General features: G+C 37.7%; 1 long non-coding RNA gene across 1 annotated transcript in view; it reads left to right on the forward strand.

Moving 5' to 3' along the window:
• Nucleotides 1-814: 814 nt before the first annotated feature.
• The window catches only part of LOC125328245, a 97,176-nt gene continuing 73,332 nt past the window's right edge, over nt 815-24,658 (forward strand). The window contains exon 1 of the long non-coding RNA XR_007204618.1: nt 815-927. This is a non-coding gene — a long non-coding RNA (uncharacterized LOC125328245). The remainder of the gene's footprint in view (nt 928-24,658) is intronic.

The following is a 24,658-nucleotide window of genomic DNA, read 5'->3' on the forward strand; positions in this document are numbered from 1 at the left end:
ATAACTCTTACACCAAAGTTCTTTGGTTTCTGTGCACAACTTCATTTTCTACAGCCTATTTAAGCAGGTTTGAGAAAACAAGATGCTAGTTACAGTTTTCTGTTAGAACTATTTCCAATTAAACTTGCATAGTTATCTTAGGGTTTGGTAAAATGATTCCCATGCAACAAGGAATCCTTCCAGCAGAAATACTACTCAGGGCACTTAAGCAGTCCACCATATCTGATCCAATAAAATTTTACTGTGTATTTTACTTTGTCCTACAGATAGATTTAGTCTTAAAATGCTAAAAATGCCTGTCTGCATGGAAAAAGAAAGTAGCTAATGCTTATTGCTAAAAGTAAATCATAAAGCTTAAGGCATGCCAGCTGTATTCTTTTGTAGCAGTGTCGTCCTTTTTGTCATAACCTTAAATCAAACGATATAGTTGAACTTGGCATAGATTATTAAAGCTAAAAGAGTGAGTATTCCGTGCTTCTATTACGTCATAGTTGACAATATAAAGACAAGATTCAGGGAACTAATAGAGCTTTTTTCCTTTTGTCATAAAAAGGTCAAGCTAGTTTTCCACATTTTATATGTGTGTCATTCTCAATATAGCAACAGAATCTCTTATAGAAAACAATGTAAGTAAATGTCTCTACGAAGCTACTAGTCACCTGATCAAAAGCCAATGTTGAAAAACACTTCTAATGACTTTCTCTTATGCATCAGTGCACCTACTAATGAGCTGCCAGAAAAGGCTTTGCAAAGCTTTGCTAAGATAGAGCAGGAATGTGAGAAGCCTGAGATCTAACTTCCCTGCTGTGATCCCTGCCTTTCTACTAACAGGGAGCCCAGGCGCAGAGCTACTAATGAGCATGCTGGAGAGAGTGTCCAGCCCAGCTCCGGCTAGAGACAATCCACCTGTCTGCTCTCCGACGCAGGGTATGGTGCATGACAGTAAGACACCCTGTTGTATTTTGTACTTAAATAATTTAGGTATTTATTGATTTTCTTCACATTTTTATTTTGGGGCTTTTTCTTATTGGTTTGGTTTGGTGAATTTTTTTTTGCATTGACCTTGCTCTCAGTAGCAACTCTCACTGTCTTTGGAAGAAAGTAGGCAAGTTTCAAAAGCAGGTTTTCCTTCCTTAACTATTATTTGATTTGATCTAATGAAAACAGTGCTGTTATAGCACATACTGCTCTCCAGAATTTCAAGTTTATTCCTCCTATAACATAATTATGCATCCTTAGCTTAATATTACAAAAATGGTAAACCAATATTAACAACTTGAAAAAAAAAAATCCCAAATGTCTTTGATTTGAAGAGGAAAAAAAAAAGATATAACAGCTGCCTGACACTAAAAATAGTGCCAATTGCATAAATTAGAGCCCATATTTCAAAGGCACCACACTCAACATCTTTATCTACAGTCAAAAGCCAGCAGGATACTGGTATGAAACATTTACTTAACTCTGTTTGCAGAAATTCTATATAAATGGAATAGTTACTGCAGGATACCTTTCAACTCCAAGCTGCTCACATAACACATCATGACCATACCTAGCTCCCTTTGGGCTTTTCTTGAGGCTACCCTGCCATTTAATATTTTGTTAGCCAAAGAGACAGGTTTGCAGAACAGACACTAGATAACATTGCCAGTTAGCAGTAGGATGTCACAATTACTCTGAAAGAAATACAAAAATGTAGTAACAGGAATCGGTAATAAACTTCTAGTATTATGCTTCAGACTGTCATTGGGGAAGGCTATTCAGCTCAAACAAGCCAGCCAAATCATTTGCTATTTCCACTTCTTGTTGCCTCTGTTTCCTATCTGAGTTTTGACATTAGAAAACCTCTAGTATGTCACATCTAGGAAGAAAATGTGTCCTCAGTGCATTATTGATCTCCCATAGTTTCTTCAACTAAGTCTTCACCATTATGAAAAAGTATCTCAGGGATCTATAGTCTCCTGTTGATTCTAATTCTTACTGACATTAATGGGACTTGTGTGTGAACACTGCACAGGGAAAAGAAAACACACTATTGATGTTCAGGACTAATACTTGGAAAATGCAGTATTAAAGTACAGTAGTATTATAAGCACATTTCCCTCCACACTTGTAGGCTAGTCATTCTGAGTAGGAGCTTTAATTTTCAATTCAGTAAGTTCTCCTTCTGAGAATATTTCAAAAATATTTATTTTTTTCAATTTCCTTTTTTAGCTAACACCTCGGCTTTCCATTCTTAGAAGATTTTAAAATAGTTTCTACTTCTTTGATGAAAAGAAAACTTAACAATTTTAAAAACTTTCCTAATTTCCACCATTTCAGCTGAATTTACAGGGGCACATTGAATATGAAATATTGGGAGTAAATTTTGTGCATGACGAAATAAATTATTCAGGTGTATAAGAGTTTGAGAATGCCAGTAAACTTGCTTGGGCCAGATTTTTCTGAATATGTGTAATGCATTTAATGAAAGATCTCATATAAATACTTCACTATTCTCTTGATACTTGGCCTTAATAAATGCCTAAATTGTACCTTGTACAGTTTTTATTTAAGGCAGTCTAAGCATCCTTTAAAGATGGTGGAGAGAGTGACCAGATTTGTGGAAGAAAAAAGTACTGATAGGGGCTCCTGAGCAGCAAATAACCACCTTCTAGGGGGAAATTCTGGGCTCTCCAGTGCTTCTGTAAACACTTTTTGGCTGCTAAAGAAATCTTGCAGCATGGAACTCTCATCCTTCATGTTTCTACCGTACTGCAAACTCCTCTCAGATCAGTGAGAAACGGTGACCTTGTTATGCTGAACTGGTTATGTTGGCTTTGTACTATCACTCCCTCTTGTTGGGGAGCTCTTTAACACTGTTGTAACATTCAGCCTTGCACACTGAATGAGCCTGAGACAGATCTGCTCTGTGGTGAGGTACAGCTTACAGACCAGAATAACTCAGTAGAAAGAAATCAAGCACATAAAGGAAATTGGGTGCAGCTTCTGGAAACACACACCTTCAGACAAGGTCCAGGGAAGGGAGGAACATTCCTACTCCTCTGTTCTTCTTCTGCCCTATTCTGTTCTTCCAAACTCCCAGGATGAACAAAGTTGCCCATATCTAACACAACTCATTTCATTTCCTAGGAACATTAGGTTACAAAGAACATGTAAAATCTACCCCTCTTGTTAGACTGCAAAGCCTAGCTCACACATGAGATAACTCATATAAACTCTTTTGCTGTATTTTTCTGTAAAGCGTTCTGTGCCCATTAGTGCATCATCCCTATTCTCGGAGGATATATGGTATAATAGAATTAAAAGTGCTTTGAAATTGCCAATCATCTTTCAGTCTGTGCAATGAAGGAGATATGTGAGAGAATGGAGCTTTTCTAGCTCTATATCCTCAAAAATTAGTTTATCAAAAAATTTCTGTGAAACATTTTCCCTGTGAATGCACAGATTTTTCAGAATTTCAAATAGAAAACTTCAAAGTACGTTGATAAAAAATGTATTATTATACTGTTGTAAATATTTTTTATTTTATTTATTTGTATAAAAATACAGTAATATTACAAACAGAACAGAGTATGTTATTAGAACAGATTACTTTTCAAAACATTCCTTTTATCTAAGTTTTTAACTACAGGAAATATTCTTTAAAAATAATTTCTTACTCCTTCAGAATGAAGGAAAATGTTAAAATGTGAGAATTTGTATTGTTTGATCAACTCTGATTTATCATAAGCTCACACTTTTACTGGTGATTTGACAACTGAATTTTCCCTCTCACATAATCCTGGCATGAAATAAATATCCCTTTTAATAATTTTGATTCATTAGCAGGAAAGGTTGGTTTCCCCAAAGTAGCCGAAATATATGTGGATTTATGAGTCAGGGCAGAAGACCTCTCTAAATGATAGCAACAATTTACAGAGAGTTCCGAGAAGACTAATAGAAATGGTTATGAGGCTGGAAGACATGTATACACATAATTTCACAGAGTCATAAGTAAGACATATGGGGAGAATGATAACAGTCTAAATTTTTAAAGCATATTAGCAAGAGGCGATAGAGAAAAAATTAGACTGAATATTAGAAAAAAATTTCCTGAAAATGAGCTGAGTTAGGCCGTTGAATAGTCTCCAAAGGATGATGGGAACCCAACTGCAAGATACATTACAACTAGACTAAGAGGGCCATCGGGGTGACCTGCCAGGTTTTACTTTTTTCCATGCTGGTCTTCAAAGAATTGAAATACTAGGAAGACAGAAGAAAACAGAATGGAGAAGTATCAGATCCAAGGCTGCCTTGATATGATTATTTTATATCTTAACTGAGATTTGCAATTTCCTGTCATCTTATCTAGGTTCCTTGGTCAACTCTGGGTGTTAAGTTAATGAGATGCTGAATGACTTACCTTGGCTGCTGGTAAAGTTAATGTATTATAACAGATTTTATACGTGATGATTTATATATTTAGGATTTTTATGTCAAGAATTACTGTACATGTTATACGACCATCTCATAAAATTACACATCACCATAAAATAACTGTATATGGCATATTTAATTTTGAACTTCCAAAGACAAAAAATGGAAGTAGTTACAATAATCATTATTTTCAATTTTATGTAGTTAAGTGGTTTTACAAAAAAAAATTAGCCTTCCAAATTACATAGTTATAATGTGTTAATGGTAGCATAACATGTCATTACATTATGCAGCTTAATTTCATAGATATTATATATAGTTGGATATTTTAGACTCTTTTATCCTTACAGTTATTACAAGGCAGTGATTTCTTTCAAACCATATTCTGCTTAACACTTACGCAGTATAACCTTTGATGATCCAATTCATTTGGACACTTGGATCACAAAAGAAATTGGTGCTATTGCCTTTACTTCTTATTATGAAATGGGAACAGTACTTCAGCTCCTTGCAGTTTTCTCTGTTAACCTTTCCTTTTTTATTTTTCATTCTTATAAAACACGTTCTTCCAAGATGGCTGATGGGACAAGAGCGCTGCTCAGAGAGATGATGATGATGATGAAAGTCACCTTGTCTGTGCTCTTCTAATGGTCACCAGTGAGGCTTGGATCCATCCTACCTAACTTTTATAATGGGACACCTAATCTAGGTACTTCAGTTAAAATCTTGGTGTCAGGTGGGATGGATCTGGGACTAAAAATCCATATATACCCCTAAGGTATCTAGGCTACTCAGACCTTTAAATGATGTCATTGCACCATATTGTCCTGTTGTTCTTTATGTGTGACTGCAGGGGACTCAAGGGCAAAGAGTGGTCTTATGTCAAAAAAATGGAAGAACAGGTGGTGCAAAAATCCACCAAAACTCTCTGATGCTTACAACAAAAAAGAATTTCAAATACTCCTTCTGATGTTTTGCCTTGATTTCTTCACATAAACTTCATCTTTTTTGATCCACCCTCAAAGCATTTATACCCCTTTGGATTTTTAATTTACCATCTTCTTTATTTACTCTTCCTTTAAGATGTGCTGTCTAAAACTTTTAATCAGTATGGAAATCATTTTGTCCTCAAGGTCACTAATGAATATATTGAATAATGCTGATTCCAGTTCCTGACCCCTAAGTACTCCCATCAACACAGCCTCCCAGTCACTTGCAGCTACATTTGCAATATCTCTTTACCTGCTATTTGTCATTTCTTTCTTCAGCCATCTATAATTATGGCTCTACAGGAGCATGCATCATCAGTGCTTAAAAGAATTCTCCTTGACCAACCTGCACAACTGGAAAGGTAACTTCATGTCTGCACACTCTCTTGTCTCTGTCTAGCCAGTCAGGCTGGAAGATGGTGTACAGAGAAGAGAAGCTATTCTGATCAGTCTTCCCCATGCTTCCCATTAGGAATGATTTATGACACATCAAGTCCCTCAAACATTGCTCAGGTGTTTTCTTGGAAAATGAAATCAGAATAGTCCATAAATGGGCTGGGAATTACGCAGTGTAACCAACAGTCTCTCCCATGCCTGGCCCCTCTTTCAGTTAGCATAGCCAAAGCATGGTCACAGACTGCTTCCTCATGGAATAAAGTATGACTGGAAATGTTGGGCTATAGATGGTAACATAATCCACAGTACTGCAGATTTCTTCTTCTATTGATCTTTTTTTTTTTTTTTTTTGAAAATTAGCAGCCTCTTTCACAAAAGCAATAGTTTTAGAAGAGACTACAGTTACAAGAAATTAATTACTTCAAATCTGTAAAGGAAAGCATTTCAATGTACAAAAAGAAAGCAGAAGAGAGTAAAGCATCACACAGTACACATAAGAAAACAAGATCATTGCCTAAGGACCTTCCCCTTGCAGCAGAGTAAAACAGGTATTTTAGCTGTTGTGTCAGTGTTGTGTCATCTCAGTCTTTCTCCATGCTCTTCTTGCATTGTAGTTAAAGCTGTATCAGTCTGGGATTCCTATACACCCTTTCAATTATAAAGTAATTGTTTATATCTAAGTTACTCCACTAGGCCCTCTTGGACAGCCAGAATTTGCAAACAATAGTTAGTTATGATTTGACAGTTTCCTTATAGTTTCTCTGCTTCATGACAGAACTATGGCAGCAACCTCTGCTGAAGGCTACTTCTTCTTGGGTTTTGGTAGTATCAGACTGAATTTCCTATGGCTACTTCACACCTTAACCACCATGTCTGCAGAGTCAAACTGACCCATAAATCCCTCAACAGGTTGTAGAGTTGCTGTGCTAATGGACTCTAATAGCAAAGCCTTATACAGCAACAGTTCAAACATAAAGAGAAATCTAGTCAAGTATGTCTCTTTTTATCAAAATGCATTCCTTTGATTTGCTAGTATAAAGTGATGCTTCATGAACACATCATCTAAACATTAATAAAATACACATAACTCTGGTGTCTGTCTTCAGACTGGGACTGTGCATAGGCTGCTATGTGATATATAATATCAAAGGAACAAACTCATCTCTAAATTCATTATTAAAGCCCTGGTAATATTCTCTGGTTTTCCATCATCTGAAAAGTTGGCAAATGTATGCTCCGTATCATCAATATAACAATCTTCACCTAACATTATAATACATATTTCCATAGTACTTGTACTACATACCAACAGAAATTGTTCTACTTGACACTCAGCAGTATAGGTGTTTTTTAACAACTCTAACTAATCCCAACATTTCTGCAAGTGATTTTAATGCAGATCACAAATGAAAAAAAAATATATATGCAGAACTGAATGCACACACAGCTATATTTTGAACAAATACACACTTTAAATCAACTGGGATTGATCAAAAATTGTTCTTCCAAAATAGAGGCTGTACCCTGGGCAGTTGTACTATGAAGTTCTGAATGGGATAGTTTCATTACTGAGTTTTTTTATATTGACATTTTTCATATTCTGTTTTGTATTTTAGGGATTTTGCACAATATATTCCAAAGCAATCCAAATTAACAATACCTTTCAGTTTTCCTTAAAATCTTTGCTGACTCAGAAGACAGATCTACTGCTTTCCCACTCCATTTAATATGTTCCAGAAAATATGCAATGTCCAGATAAAGCAAATTCAATAGAAGTACTGTCAAAACAACAAAAAATGGATCTCTTTGACTGCCACCAAGCTGAATGGTCCATAGAGATCCTTGGCAGAGGCCCTTGTTTTTCTCAACAGTTTCTTCTGAGATAAGTAAGTATTAATAACTGAGTGTTCTGTTCAAATGGATGCTCAGACATCCTCAGTCAGGACTTGTCTGATTCTCATACCAGGTGTAGTGGCTTGGTTAGTCTGCAATGTCTGCAGATTCTCCTCTTCCCAAATCCTACTCTTACACTTCCTCCCAGAAAGGATGGTTTGCTCACCAGGGTAACATCATGCACTTGTTTTCAGTGATAAAGCTCCGTGTCAGGCTATTACACATCACAAATATTTCCAGCTACTTAAATTCAAGGAAATCAGCACTTCAGGAATTTTCTTGGGGTGTCTTCTTGGATGTTGTACTAAGAATCTTCACACTTCAAGATCTACTGCTACCATTGCCAAATCAGTGCAACTGTTGATTAATTGAAGATCACGACTAGTACTTGAAAAAATTTTTTACAACAATCACACGTTGACTTAGCCATTATAGTAGAAGACAAAAAGGGCAAATGTTCAACTGAAAAGTAAGTTTACAAGTATTGCTGCCTCATATATTTTTTTCTAATGTGGTGCAGGAACACTAGCCACTTGTCTCCCCTACAAGGCAATGTGCACCCTTCTGGGTCCTGCTGCGCATACAACTGCAGACTTCTGTATACAAGTCCTACAGATACAGGTTTTCAGCTGTAGCTCTGAGGATAATCTTAACAACAACAAACCCAAAAAGGTTTGTACAAAACCAGCAGAGATTATCTTTCAATGTTTTGCTCCACAGAATTACATGACCTATGGGTTTTATGAGTATCAGCTGTTCAATTACTTTCCTTTGGAAAAGTTTTTCCCTCTTACTCCGAACTGCATATAAAGCTGCATCTTCTGATATGTGTTTGTACATCATACATTTCCCTTCAACTCTAACTCTTCTAAGAGAGTAATTACACAATTCAAATCTTCAGAATAAGACAGAAATTCCAGGCTTTAGTCATTTGCCAGTCAGCAAAAGTTACTGTGACTATGACTGTCAACTACTCAGGAGCATGTTCATTTTCTTAGATATTCAGCCACTTTTCATCTTGCAAGGCCATTGAAATGTTGTTAGCACCTATCTTTCCCATAACATTTTTCATCAAAACTCATGTGGGAACCCTTCATAGAGGAGGTAAATGTCTTACCGTATTTAAGAGAGAGAGAAAAATGAAGATATAAGGAGGCTGAGTATTTTCCCCAAAGTTTTTCAGTGGATGAGTAGCAGCAGTACAGTCTAGCCTTCTTGGTGTTCTGCCCAAATAACGCTACATGATGATAGCCATACCTTACTCCTTGCTAAGAAACCAGTAAAACTAGAATACCATCAGAGTTGTAGAGGGAATCAACACTTTCTTGAGACAGGTTTTAAGTAGTAGTCCCTAACATCTTGCTTGGTTGGTTCATTTTTCATACAGTGACAACACATCACCTAAAGCACACAAGCACCCATTGGTATGATTTTCTAGCACTCGCCCTAAAAGCAGGACAAACATCAGTAAAGCAGCAAGTATCAGTAGTTGGTGAATCTAAATCTTGCTCAGGAGCAATGTTGCACTAAATAGAATTTTACCCTTTCAGGTCAACAGCAAGCTTAGTTTTACAACAGCTTAAGAAAAAGAAATATTTTTTTGAATATTTTAGATGTGAAACCAAAGAATACAGTAGTGGAAATAGCTGCTATACTTGTTAGCTCTTATACTGATATAACAGAGTCTTAAGGCCCATTTGTTTTAAATGGTGATCAATATTCTTCCAATTGCCACAGCCATTGAATTGGCAGAAACAATCCAAACAAAGCTAGGGTGTGTGTCAGATGGGTCATTTAAATTTTGCTGTGAAAGAAATTAATAATATTCCCATTTCAATAATCACCTATGAGTTTCAGAATTACCAAGCCAATGAGAAGAAAAAGGGCCATTCAGATTTTCCAGGTTTTCTTTTGGCTAATGAAATGCAACAGTATTAATTTACACTTGAAATGCATTGGCAAGGTTTTACTTCTGTTTTAAAACAAAGAGCATCATCTTAGAAAATTTTTTTATGGTAGTAAAATGTGAATCATGCATATCCTATACAGATAAGACCCTACTTTTCAGTGATTAGCAAGAGTGCATTCAGTAGAAAGAAGATTTCTACTCAGATATTTTCTCTCAATTCAGCATTTAAAAAGAAGCCCAGGCATATCTGGCACACCAGTTCTTCCAGGGAGAACTCATCTAGGTCTACACAGTCATAATTTAAACATTCAGTCGCATCAAATTAAACAATAGAAAAAAAGAATTTACTCATTTTGGCAAGATTACCAGAATTCTCATTTTTAAGTACTGCATTTTTTTCATAGCACCTAATAAGTGTTTTCTTTTATTACAGTCATATGCTAATACTTTTGAAAAGAGTCCGACAAAAATTTCCTCTTTTAAACTGAAATAAACTCAAGGCCAATATGCTCATGGGGAGAACCTGTCTCTTTTGGTTTTTTACCTTTAAATATAAATGCTTTCCTATAACCACAGCCTAGCAGGGAGGCAATGCCACTTAGCAAAAAAAGTTATATTAAGTGCACTTGCTGGAACTGTTTATACTTTGTTCCTGAGAAATAGATTGAGTACTTGATAGTATAACACAATGAGAGGTACGGGTGGTGGAGATTGGATCGGATGCTTGGGCGGGGGGAGCGGAGAAGTGTTGCTACCCCAGGAATTTATTTTTAAAGTGTCTGCTATTTCATGCAATCTGGTCTATTTCAAAGGCAAACAATTTGCTCTTCAGAAGTATCTTTATGAGCCCCAAGGGATGAAACTCATCCCTGGCAGAAATGATTTAGCAGTATCCAGAGAGGGGGTGAACTCCTTGAGAGGCAAGGGAATAATTTTTTGAAGGGTGGCAGAATTTTAACAAGGGCCTCTAGTGAGTTCTTGTGAACCCCTTTCAGCACATCACTGTTTTATTAAAATATTCTTCTCAAAATACTGAAACTCTGACAGCTCCTGTAAGCTTGCCAAAAATTGAGTAAGGAATAAAAATAAAATGTTAACTTGACATGTGTGAATAATTTTGATTTGATTATAACACCTTTTGGAATTGAGGCCATATTCAAAGCTGACTCGTAACACATTCACATTTCTAACTTACATGAAATAACTCAAACTTTTCAGGCATTGTTATGGTGCGGTGAAAGAAGGAGATGGTAGGAGCCAAGCTCAAGCTTCCCTCTGAGTTAAGCGAAGATTAAAAATATTTTAGGCCTTTCTGTCTGAACCTAGAGGGGCCAAGGTCATATCTGGTATGCGCAAAACAGGTTGGTTAATGCATGCTGGCTGGTTAAAGTAACAAACTGCAATCAAACTGAGTAAACATCAAAAGAAGGAGGTAATTTTGAGATAATTGATTTCTGAATCTGGACGAAGTACTGAGAAGATATTGTAAGGAACATCCATATTCTGACAGGATCCGGCATTGTGTGGTCTTGTGTGGGTCTGTTCCACCTCTGGGTCTCACCCGGGCCTCTTCACACAGTGAGAGGCCAGGCAAAGAGGAAGCTCAAATGAGCTATAAGAACCTCTTTGGACAAACCCTTGACGTAATGATTTCTCTAAGACCAGCACCATGCACTGTTTTCCACTCCCTACCACATTAGAACCAGCAGGGTAACACTGAACTGGCTTTATTTTTCCCCTCTGTCCAACCACACTGTTTTCTCTGCTCCTGAACTCTTGACAAGTAGCCGCCACTTAATGACAGCAAGGCTGGCAGGGGAATGGCTGTCAGTAGTGTTAATTTATCTATAAATCTCTGATCAAATGCTGTGGTCAGGAAACAAGGGGAGCAAAGTTGAAGGTGAACAGAAAAATTTTAAATGGATGAGCTATGAATAAGTTCTACCACAGTCAGATGTGCCTCCTCACAGCTGTAATGATAGAAACACCCCTCTTACAGAAAAAGGGCTGCAGGTTCCTACTAGGTACAAGAGTACTCGTACTCAAAAGTCATTCTCTATTTTCTTAGTGCAAAAAGAGTGTTCTTAGGCACTATATTTTTAGACATTCCTAAGGGCTTTTCAAGGGACTCTGACCTCCTTTGGGACAGTTTCTCAGCTAGACAGGGCTGCTGCATGTTGTCTTGGGGGCAGAGTGGCATTTATCTCTAACTCATGTGACTTTCTCTTGTCTCCAGTTTATAAGTCAAAGTGATTAATCAAGTTCTCCGAGCTCAATTGATTGTGTAAAAACATACATGACACAAACCCACCATCCCTTATTTGGCTACTGACTCAGCTAACGTGTGGATCCCTCAGCATGGCTGAGTTATGCAGTCTGCCTTGTGTTTGTGAATAGATTTAAATGCCGCTTAGGACAAAAACACAGATGAACTTGGCATATTTCCATTATTTCACTGACTCCTGTATGTATCTAATTCACTGTGGATCTGAGGTGTAACATTAAAGCAAATAGTATTACTAATATGGCATAGGCCATTTTTAGGTCCTCCCAAAGGCATGAGATAACATTGATAAAGACTGGAAAACCTAACATGCAAGCAATGACTCGTATGTGAACCACCATTTAATGAGTCCAGAAAAGTTTGTTTACCAGAAACCAAGTTCAAGGGCTTTGTTTTCAAAAAGAGCATTAGATCAGACTGGTAAAAGTAAGGAAATGGGTAAATTACATGTTTTGGACCACACTTTTCTGTCATTTGGTGAACACACAAGATCAATGTTAATACATTTTAAATAGAGCTCGCTCCTACTTTAAATGGTTTCTACCTAGCTATTCTTCTCCTTCATATAAGTGCAGATTTTGTATTTGTCCTGCTACTATACAGAGCACAGAACACACAAAACAGGTGAGGAGTGAATGAGGAAGATTCAGGTGGGCTCAATGAACAACTTATGCCATCTCTCTTTTCCCAAGTATAGAAAGTTTCTTTACATTATATGCATGAAAGCAGGTTAATAACATATTACAGCTAAAATGCTGGTCTCACTAAAGTTAGCAAATTGGACTTCAAACTCCACTGCAGATTAAACTCAGTCCTGTTAAATTACCAAAGGATCTTCGAATGTATGAAGGCATAATTTACAGACATTACAGAAATAGATGTCTTTTGACTGTATATTTAGAAAATATGTGCTAGAAGATCTATATGCTGAGGAAAGATTTAAAACTTCTATTAGGAAATTATTCATCAGTAATTCTGACAACAGGAATATTTGCCCTGATTTGCTATTATACAGTCTCTTAATTTATTATCTAATTAGTTTTCCCAAATGCCATATTCATCTGAAGTTCTCTCATCAAGTAATCCATCCTGATTAAATTTTACTCTCACTCGCTATAATAAACACTTTTTTTTCTTCTTGGATGTGTCTTCTCAACTGCTAATTTATAACTTCTGTTTTTTCTTTTTCTGTGATGAGTCTTCCTTTTGTCTTTTTTCCATTATATTCTGGCACAGCCTTTTCTCAACTGCAGCCTTCCAACTAGCTGTCTCTATGTACTCACCATGACTCTCCAAAATCCTGTTTCTCTTAAAATGGAGCAACTAGTCCTGATCAGCTCTTCCCTAGAACTAAAAAGTCCAATATCCAGCAAGGTGCTACACATAGGACTAGTTTCAGTGCACAACAGTCATCTTGACAGGCTTACCTAAAAATAAAGCCAAGCACACAGCCAAGGACGGGCATGGCTCAGAACTTGCCCACGTAGTCCTCAAGCCACAGAGCACTGCACAGCGAGCTCTTGTGTTGTTTCCAACACAGATTACAGGAGACATTCACAGAAAGGAATCCACTTTCAGCCTTCGGGAATGAAGCACATACAACAGCAGCAGAAGTAAGGTCAGAGGGGATGAAAGACAATAGTCAGCAGGTGGTAGGAGGGCACGAGTTTGAGTCTGCCATGGTATTAGGGAAAAGCTGTAAAATTTTAGTAGGAAGGTGAATGACAGAGTTGGGCAGTGCTTCCTGTCATTTCCCAGAAAACAGTGTCCTAAATGTATTTCCCATACCTTCTCAGAAAATTGGGGCTATCCTCTCATATTTATTTTACCTAAAAAAAATAAAGTTGTGCTAGGTTCCCAGTCTGCTCTTCCAGCCTCTCCAGATTTTGAGCATAAATGAAAAGGATATCAAAGATATTGAAATAAAGAGCTGCAGTGAGCCAGCACACTAGGGCAGAGAGGAACCTGGTCCCAATAAAGGGTCACTGCACAAACCCAGCTCTGTTTTGCTGCCACAGGACATCTTTGGTCTACCAGCAGAGCTGCATGAATGCCTTGTGATTTTGCCATGTGGTTGCTCAGATCATGGCAACCTGTAATCTCCCAGCAGTCTGACACTCAGGACAGAACAGCCAAGTCTTTTTTCATCCTAAGTGTTGACCCCTAAAGGGCACCTAGAAAAACAGTAGCATGTTTATGGGCTAGGGAGAGCGAGATGTGTATCTTGTTTCCACCTGCTCAGACTTGGAAGACATCACCTCCCTTTAACAGCTCATCTGGCTGCTTCAGGCTCTGGCTTCAGGCCACCTCATGATGGTACATGCGCACAATTATGTTATCATTTCAAATGACAATTCATGACAAGCTGCTAGTAGGGTGATAGTCCTTCTTGCATGGTCCGCGTCTGCAGATTATTATAAACACTGACTGTGAGACAGGGCTCAGTGCTTCTCTCAGTCTTATCTGTCCAAATGTACCAACTTCTATGGTCTTTATCAGTGTAACTTGCAGATTTTGACCCATTGCTTTTAGCCATCAGAAAAACAAAATTGGATGCTATGGTATAATATGTTTCAGTTAAAAGTACTGGTTTTGCTGCTTCGCCTTAAAGTGAATTTGCTGAGGCAAGTGTCTCTGAAAGATCTATTTGTGAAATATCTTCTAGCTTAACATACTATATGAGACTAATTGAGCAATAGTGTTGCCAGTCATTGCTACTTAATTGTGTGATTGCTGTGGAATGCACAGCCCCGCAGCAAGGTTACACCTCTAGCCAGCTATGTGGGGATCCCAAACACACCTGGACTGGAAGGCCAGGGACTAATGAAGGGACCATTTTTAAACTGTGATTCGTCTTGTTTACACTCACTTGTCAGTGTTTCCAACAGCTATTCACATAGAAGAAATTAGTTAGGGAAACTATGGATTTTTAATACCCTTTCTGAAGTGAATTTTGACAGCTAAGAAGTTGAACCTTGCCCATTTTTTTCTCATTGCATGCTTTTTTTCGACAGAGTAGTGATTATGAACAAAGCTTCTAAAATAATATGTGCCCTTCTTGCTAGAACATCCACATTTCCATTTTAATTTCATTTCTGAAAGGCAGTAACAGAAAGAGAAATTATTTTTATGGTGAGGTCTTATATACACTGTTGTGTATTCTCACATTTGTCAGTATTACAATCATTACAGCACATATTTAAGCAAAATACACTCCTGGCCTCTGCACTGGAAATCAGATATCCTAACCTCAAACTGAGGCACAAAAACCTAAATAATATCTCTGTTTTGCTAGGAAGTCTCTAAGAGTTAAAAAAAGGAATAATACTTTAAAGATTTGTGGTTTAGAGCAAAAGGAAAGGCTCTCACATTGGTGTTGAAAGAGGCTGTAAGATGCAGGACTTCCTCTGAGAGCATTTCTTTAGGAGAGGAGCCAGTGGCATGGTGCAAAACAAGGAGCCCTTCTCAGCACAGTGTGCTCACAAGCACAACCAGTGCCGGCAGTATCGCTGAGACAGAAATTTTGTTCATCTGAAAATATGTCTCACTAACTATTTTTGGTAACTCAAAGAAAAGAACAGATTTGTAACACCTGTGCTTGCTGCAGGCCATGAGGCAAAAGGTTTGGAAGGCTTCCCTGAGAGGCTGGTCCCTGGTGCCATCTTGTGTCGAGACCAGATCTATCCCCAGCAGTGAGAGGCCGGTGGCAAAGATGTGGCTCCACTGCAGCCACATCTCCATCTCTCTACCTTGGGGAAAAAACCCAAAATATCTCCATGCCTTCAAGAGTGAATACTGACTGATTGCTGCAGGGCGTATCTCTGCTGCCACTGCCCTGCAAGAGCTATCACTGAGCTCAAGGGTTCCTAAAGATTGGCTTTTTTTATTTTAAATTAAATGTCAGGCAATGTGAGTATTCTTTTTCCCTAAATTACTCTGGTTACGTCATCAGACTGATACTGGCTCAAGTGACAAGCCTGAATTTGTAGAATTCCTTTCAGTGTGTCAGTTAGTGGTCAGTTGAATTTTTATCATTGTCTTTTAAGGCTGTTTAGAGGACAAGGTTTGAGAGCCCACCACTATTTAATACAGGTGACAACTGAGAAATATGTATCCTTTCTGTAACAAAAACACACAGCAGAAAAAAGATCAATGCCAATCACTTGAAATTTGATGTATTTAAAAGCCAGTTATCTAATTTGCTTGTTTGCAAAGGTGCTGAGTGTTTTCTGGGAGCATTCTGAGTGCCTTGATGCTAAAAAAAACCTCCCAACATACATATATAAAAATACCGAAACTTGTTTAGGTTTTATGAATTTAGATACCTAACTTTGGCCACAAGCTTTATAAGGCATGGATCTTTCCATGAAAATGGGCCTCTGCCTGACCCATTTAGGAATCAGTAAAGCGATAAAAGAGTGTGTCTGGATTTTCTTTGTGTACTTGAAATGATTATATTGTATGCGACACTGTTCTAAAGCATGAAAAAATCTGGCTTTATTTAAGTATTCTATGTCTATGTGTTTCTAATATCTGTATACCTCCTAGCTTTAACTAGGCTAGCAAGCAGAAACACTGTAGTGCCAGCAGAGCTGTTCTTCTTGTCCTTTAATCTGACCCAGATGAGAAACTACTAAAGATCTCACAAGGAAATCCAATCTTTGGAAATTACCAGCATGAATTCTCAATCAAATAGGCTGAGGTAACTTCTGATAAGCTTCTGAACCCAGCCTCCAAGGCTTTTGATGTTCATTCACAGTATATAGTACCATCTATAGCATTTGCTACTTCTACTCCCTACAAGCATGCTTCACCTCTCTCACTGCATTGGTTATTAATCCTATTTTTCCCCTTTTTGAGCACATAGCTGTGGCTCACCTCTGATTTTGTTACATTGCTTTATTTTTAATCACATTTGCTGTTCGTGGTGTTACATTGACGGTGCAGGAAACTAAAGTCCTCCCTTTATTGAAAGGACAAGTGCAATACATGCATCAATGGAATAAACGAGCCCCTAGACTACCTCAGCTGTAGTTAGGTTAGTGCAAACCAGAGATGGTACCTGTTCAGACATAGGTGCCTTTGGTTTAGGAAAATCAGTGTCAAATAATACAGTGAAAATAAACCTGCTGCCTCGGAATATAACAAAAATTATTCAGATCCTGTCTGTGCACCAACCCCAGGATTTAATATATTGAATTCTCCCCTAATGCTGGAAGAAAAGATGTGCCCACACCTGCCTGCTTTGCTGTGACTACAAGCATGTACCCATTCAGACACACATGCAGTGTCTGAGGTGAACAACTTTATACTACATCCACCCTGCATTTCACTGAGGTTTTCTAATAAGCACTTTCTTTTGTGAGGGTATATCTAGCAAGTTTTAGCATATTAACCTAGAGAAGTTTTCTGAATTATTTTTTGTCTTTCCAGTCTCTTTGCTATACACTTCTGAAGCTGTTTCATACACGTACACACTTAAGTACAGCTGGGATTGAATGTAAAGTGTCATTATGGTGTTCTCCACAATCCCACTACTGCAGAAGGCAGTAAGTACACCCTTGTGCCTAGTGCATCCCAGTGGCCTGATTCTTCACTGTCTTGCACCTGCAGGAGTTATTTAAACCACTACAAAATGGGCATAAATCACTACTGAGCCTGAATGGCAGGATTTCACACTCTGCAGAGGCAATAATGGCTAGATGAAAGGGTAAAGCAGTGGAAATACTAGAGAGGATTTTTCCCCCCCTTCTGTTCCTGCCATTTGAGTGACCAGCTCAGGGGAATTGCTCTGGTCTCATGAAATATATCCTAACGCTGTGGGTGGGCAGGTGGTGAGCAGAGGGGCCGAGGGCAGCCCTGGGAGACAGCTCTAAGTCCAGGCGTGCAGCATTGCAGTGAGGTGCTGCCACTCTGCCCCAAGTTTGAGTATATCCAGAGGGGTTTGAGTACTTCAATACTATGTTATTGCAAATAGCTTGGCAGCTGATAAGTGGCATTCAGCCACACACCATCTCTGTATACTGGGGCTGGCACCAATACTTATTTCTACCTTAATGCCACCAGGAGACATCAGATCCACCAGAGCCTCTGCTTCTCACAGCAAATCACAAATATGCAAAAACAGGTACACAAGGACACGGGGGTACCCTAACACTACTCCTAGATACAAAGTTCTGAAAAAAACCCATAACCTTTAAGACAATGAAATTTGTCAATGATATACACTGTGCTTTTGCCCCTGTAGCCTGAGGAGCCCTTTAGGGCCTGATCCAAACCAAACCAAAATCCCCATAATCTGTTTGCTTCAGTGTACTTTGGATCAGTCCCTGGAGCTATCCGACAATAACCGACCTATAGGGAAAGCATCTTTCTAATGAGGAAATGGCTAGGATTTACATACAGAGACATTTCCAGCCTTGTACATAAACCTGTGCTTTTCTCCTTTAACTAAGCTAAGAAAACTTGTGTTCTGGATTTTGTGAAAAGTAATTAGCATTTCATACACTTAGAAGAAACTGAAAGTACGTTTAATTATAATCAGTTACAAGATGTTATTCACCAAGTGTTTCCATGCTTTTATTCATCTTTCAAGCATAGCAAACAAGAAATTAATTACTAAAGGTCTTTCAACTATTCCAAGCTATATCTTAAATCGTAGTAAAGAATATAACATTCCTCTGATTTCAAATACATAATTTCTAGTGAAATACTGGAATAAGGACTGAGCTGGCCAGCACTGGAAGTCCTTCACTCTAAGCCAGCCACATCTAATTATAAAAGATGAAGGCTTTGAAAATTTACATAATTGCTGGCTCTGGTAGGGGTCGGTAACATATTTGCATTAGCTACTTATGCTTCATACCAACACTTTTAAGCACCACTTATCAAAAATAAGTCTACCAAGTCAGAGGTGCGTAGGTGGCTAAATAAAACCTGCTAAATATGGGTAGCACCACCTCTTTACGTCATGAAGAGATATATACGCTTTGACACACAGGGTCTTTTCTTTGTCTTGTTTGTCACTTACACATTAGAGTAATAGGTGCATTAGAAATGCTCTTGATAGGAATTAATACCTTCTGCTCCTTTAGTGTGCATTTGTTATAGCTATTTACTGTGTTTTTATACACAGAATTTATTTGGTTTAATTTGCACTCTAGAATTTCCCTCTGTTCCACTCTCTGGCTCATTTCTCAAGCCATCAGTCTAGATGGTAGCATGGCACCTCAACACAGCAGGATAAAACCCCTGTAGTCTAAATATATGTGTCTAATTCTTCCATTATTATTTCTCTTTTTCATATCATATAAAAATTCTTCCAGGCATATAAATATATGATGCAAGAACTATACAACAGAAAATGACAGACCAGTACATATATTTCAAAGGCTGTATTTGGAAAGAGTCACATTATGTTACAAACAGGTCTTTTTCTTATTATGTTTGATGTCAGCAAGTGAGCTTTAAGGAACCTGACACTGTTTGAACTTCTTTTTTAATTTATTTTTTTGTATACGTTGATTTGATGGTTTTTGAACTCTGGATCAATTTGGTGACATTGTGGCTGATCCATTTTATCCTTGCTTTGCTGGGCCACTGTTTCGTTCTGAGGCTCCAGTCTCCCATTTTCCTCGAAAGGCTCATTAGGCCTGATCTCTTTTAGCCTTTTTGCTTTTTTTCCTTTCTTCCCCACACTGGACTCTGGTTTGCTTTATTCCTTAGGTCCCCCTATAGGTTAAGCCTAAGCTCTTATCCCCTATTCTCTTTAACTCACAGCCAGCATTTGATTCTGGTTTTTTAACCCTCTCCATGAATTACCCAGCCTGGGCACAGCCCCATCATGTTGGAGGCTCTGTCTGTGTGAGTCACGGCTTAATTTGCACAATGAAGGGTAATGATTTTACTCAGAGATGCCTGACACAGAAACAAAATTGAGCAACTTCCAGAGAGGCTGTTGAACAAAAAATAATCTTCTCGGTTGATACAGGCTTCTATACAGTGAATAAAATGCCTACGGTCAAAAGTTTAAGTAGTTAAGTATTTTAAAGAATTATGTGTAGAAAGACTACAAATAAATCACTCTTGCATGAATCTGGGGACATAGATTTGGCTATCGTTCTAGCACATTGTCTTGTTTTCTAACTACATCTCACACAGAGAAGATGAAGTTCTTGCATTATTTGTTCTGTACTGATGGATACGTAGACATGAGGTTATACTTTTTAGAGCACACAGATGAAATACAAACAATCACATGCTGTTCCTCAAGCAGTGATAAAAAGATGTAGGGAAATTAATCCACTTACCTGATTTTGTAGAAAACCAAAACATTTTAGACTTTGTTACTGCTTTGATGTGAAGAAAAATACAGATTTAAATTTCTGTCTGCTTTATATTTGGCAAAGTCTCTCTGCTGAATCTACTTTGCTCCTTTCAATCACTTCCATCTTCTCATGTGCTGAATGATGAAAGGATCAGTAATTTGGAGGACATGTTTACTTTTAAGACAGTTAACAAGTTAACCATATCTGATATTGTTTCTTTAAGATTGGCCTGTGTGGTTTTTGTTTTGTTTTTCCTCAAAGAAAGCAGTTTGCTGTGGGAGATCGAACTATCCCCTTCACAATGACCTGTGAAAGAATCTTAAATTCCCTGTGATTGTATAGAGTAATATGATTAATAGATCAGATTAACACAACAATAAGGAGATAACAGAAATGTTCAGAAAAAAATCTAGAAATAATTTACAAATAAAAATCTGATGTTGCCATATATTCATGTGAAAAATGCTTCGAAAAAGTTTCATCTGAAGGACATGCAAATGATCTCTGAAGAGGCCTTAAAAATCTTGCATTTCACTGATTTTTACAATACATTTCCAATCAGTGTCCAGTGTTGCAAAGCAACAATTCATGAAGTTAAATGTAGGCTTGTGGGTTTCTGTGATCTGTTGTCTTTACACAGCACAGCCTTTACAGATGGGAATCGTGACATAAAACTCCTGGCCAGGTAGCTCACAGGATGTCAAAACTCACTTTGGCTTTTCTTAGATTCTGGTAGCAGTACAACAATAACTCTTAGAAATATATTTTTCAAAAGAGATACAATATTAGTGATAAAAGTTCCAAATTAAAATAGAAGAAATCTTTTTTATTTTTAATGATGGATCAATTAATGAGGAGTACAAATTATGAGAATTTTCAGTCTTATATAATTGATTCCTTTGAAGGCTTAGCCTGCTTTTCATTCTCTGAGCAACCACATATGTGTATATACACACACACACACAGAAGAATTTGCCAAAAGCATCATACAGAGGAAGACTTCACAAACATCTTCAAAAGAACTTACATTTAAGACATTTATTTATAAAGGTTTCTATTGCTCAGCACAGCAGATGCCAGAGATGGGAACCTTCTCCCTTGGAGAGCAGAAAATGAGGAATGAGCCACCTTCAGAGTTCAAGTTTTTGAAGTTTAGTTACTCTTATTTAATGAGGGTTTTTTTTTTTCCCTAGAAATAGTGTTTTCCTGCTATTGCAATTTTGTTCTATCACTTCTTCAGGAAATTATGCATTTAACCTATTTCATGAGGTAATTCTCAAGAATTTTCAATTGATCTAACTAATCTCTCTTTACATACAATTTTATATTTCTTTTTATTTTAACTGAAATTCTATATTTCATGGCAAGCTTCTTACACAGGGAAGAATTTATAATGGAAGTGACAATACCTATGAATATAATTCTTTTTCTCTAAATGTCTGCAAAGGAGGAACTCCAGTGCTACAAAATACAAGACTGAATTTTAGGAAAAATTAACACTGTTGTGGCTCTCCATAGACTGTGTGACACTCACTGTAGTAATAAAATATATCCTTTATCTTTTAAAGCTATGTCAGAGACACCTTGTTCACTTCCATCTCCCAGAAGCAGTAGATGAGACCTTGTTCTCAGAGAAATGATTGGAAAGCTCTGATTAACTTTAACAGGGACAGCACTCTCCCCACTGTGGATAAATAGCTACTAGTGGGCCCTTTGTAAGGTCCCAGCCTGCCCATTAACTGCACAGCAGCCTCTTTGGCATTCCCAGCCCTGTGGCTCTGAAGGATGATGTGGCTCCTGTGCTGGGAAGGTCAGGCAGGTTGAGGCTGGAAGAAAGAAGGGAGGAGAGCAGAGGGACAAAGAATAGACATAGGAGGAATTCAGGTGTTTTGTACCTCTCTAAAATTCAAATTGACTGTCTATATGATGGGGAAATTAGTCTCAACCTCACTCAAGTCTTAATTAATGTTTATGAAGTTAACTATGATCTTCGGATGAAAGGCTTTTCAAAATGACAAGGGATTTGTATAACTCACAGAGTGATAGAAGCTTGCACTTCTGTAATACCAGCTCTAAAACCAGAGGTCAGAAGTTGATCCAGGAATAACTTCATTTCCCATTCACAACTAAACAGGAAAATGTATTTTGGCAGGAGCATGTCCCTTCTCCAAAGTCCCATTCTCAAGTTGCTCTCACCATCACCCCTCTGCCCACGCAGCTCATCATCACCACAGAGCTACCCTGAGTGACAGCAGTGAGACTGCAAGTAAAATCAGGCCTTATTGTCCATCTAAAACATTTTTTACAGTTTTGTTCAGTGGTATCAGTCTTTATCTGGCACACAGTGCAAACCATAGAACACATCGATCACAGCAGCTTCTCCCTGCACAAAACAATCTGTTTTCAGCTGTTGCTTTGTGGTGCAGGACTAAGTTCCAGGTACTTTAAATCTCTTTTATTGAATAAGCCTGTGTTGCTATGATTTAGCCAGGGTGTATTATTGCATATGAATGATAAACTGTAGTTCATGACCTGAGTCTAATGGTTACTTTATCAGTTGCAGTGGACAATTAAGTGACTGAGTAGTGCAACTGACGGTGAAGAACAGATTTTGCCTCCGAGCTGCTTTCAGGAGTTAGATTTCGTTGTATCATGTTCAGAAAGGTCAGAGCTCTGGCCAGATGACCAGTATAGCAGTGCAGATGGCACTGTATGTCACCTGGCCACTCTGGGCCTCTGCAACCTGCTGCAGAGGGCTGGGGTTCAGGGAAAGGTTATGGCCATATGCAACTGCAGCACATTACCAGCTCATGAGGAAAATGGCCTTTTTTGCAAAGGAGATGAAAAATCAGTTCAGCAGCTATGTCCACAACATCATGGCCATTTTCAGCTGCTACAGAAGCAAAGGCAAAACCTTTGAATATCTAATTGTGATCACCTTGCAAAATGTGATGGAAATATTAATAAAAATACTTATAAAAAATAACAATGCTCTCTTCCGCTGTGATACCATTGCCCTCCTTTTTCCTTCTTTAAGCATTCAAAATATTGAATGGTCAAACTAAAAATTTAAATGGTCAAACTAAGAAAGCATGTTTGCACTACAAGAACCTGGTTAACACACATAGTTCTGGATTTTCATGTCCAAAGCAAGTCACAGAAAACCATTGGCCTTAAGCCTCAGTGCTCTTTTTCCTTAGGAATTACCTCAACTGTATTCGTGGCTCAGCTACAGTGTAAGTTTTGCAAATAAAAGCTAGTGTACGGACAGTGAAAAAAAAAAGGAAGGCTGTCATGACTGTCTGGGCTTCCAAGAAAGCTTGGTGCAATGTAACCTATTTCATTCTGAAAAGGGATTAAGGTGTTCCCTAACCAAATGGAGAAGTTATTCTTGGCTGCAATGGTTTCTACAAAGAGCCTGAAGAGGAGACACGACCATCTTTTGGAAGTTTTCTATACTAACTAACTTCTTATACTGTTATTTATCGTATTCCAGGTGATTTAGATCTGACAGTGTGTGGATGGAGAAAACAATCTGAATTTAAAAAAAATCAAAAGAAGAAAAAAGGACTGTTCCAGCTAAAACAGATAATTCAGAAGCATGCTTTTGATGCAACAGAAGTGTGGAACCAATAGCATTTACTGATGATAGTCAGAGTAGGCAACCAAAAAGCAATTCTTTGTGTTGAACAGAGATGGAGAAGTGTTGTTTCTAATAGCAAAATAAAAATTTCTAAAATACAGCTCAGATTGACTAAAAATGTCAATGTGGACCTGGTTTGAAAAGCTTAGGTTTTAATTGTTGCTGTTTAATCCTTCCTATGCATTTAAAAATAAACAAACAAACAAAAATATCCCAAAACCAAACCAAACAGAAAAAAAAAAATAAGAAAAAAAAGAAAAGATTCAATGAAGCATTCTGAAAGTGTCAGCTTGATATTTTCCTGCTTATGATGAAATATTTTTGTGCAACTTAGTAAAAAAATTAAGCCTTCTAAACCGCATTTTTCCAAGATGAAAGATGCTATTTACCTTCCTCCTCTAATGAACAGCTTATTTTTTCAGGATTTTAGATTGGAGGTCAAAGGAACAATGCAAATTATTAATATGGGATTCAATTCTGCGTTCCTCAAATCAAGCAACAGAACCAACTGAAATTCTCAGGAGTTTTGGTCTATGAAAGCAAGGCCACAGATTACCCAAATGACCCTAAAAATTATCATTTCTATTAATAATTCTTAGACTCTTTTGATGCTATCAATTCACCTACTACTAGATAACTATTTCTGGTTCCCTCATTCATGATGAGGATCAGTTGGCTCAAGGTTGAAATCTTATTTTCAGCAAGATAGTTTGTGCTGGAAGACATACTAGTCGTCATGACTGTCAGTAGAAAAACTACTTTCACATTTTACAGCAAGCCGTAGTTGTTCTCAATTAAATG

Source organism: Corvus hawaiiensis, chromosome 7 (genome assembly GCF_020740725.1).
Source record: "Corvus hawaiiensis isolate bCorHaw1 chromosome 7, bCorHaw1.pri.cur, whole genome shotgun sequence".
Lineage (NCBI taxonomy): Eukaryota > Metazoa > Chordata > Aves > Passeriformes > Corvidae > Corvus > Corvus hawaiiensis.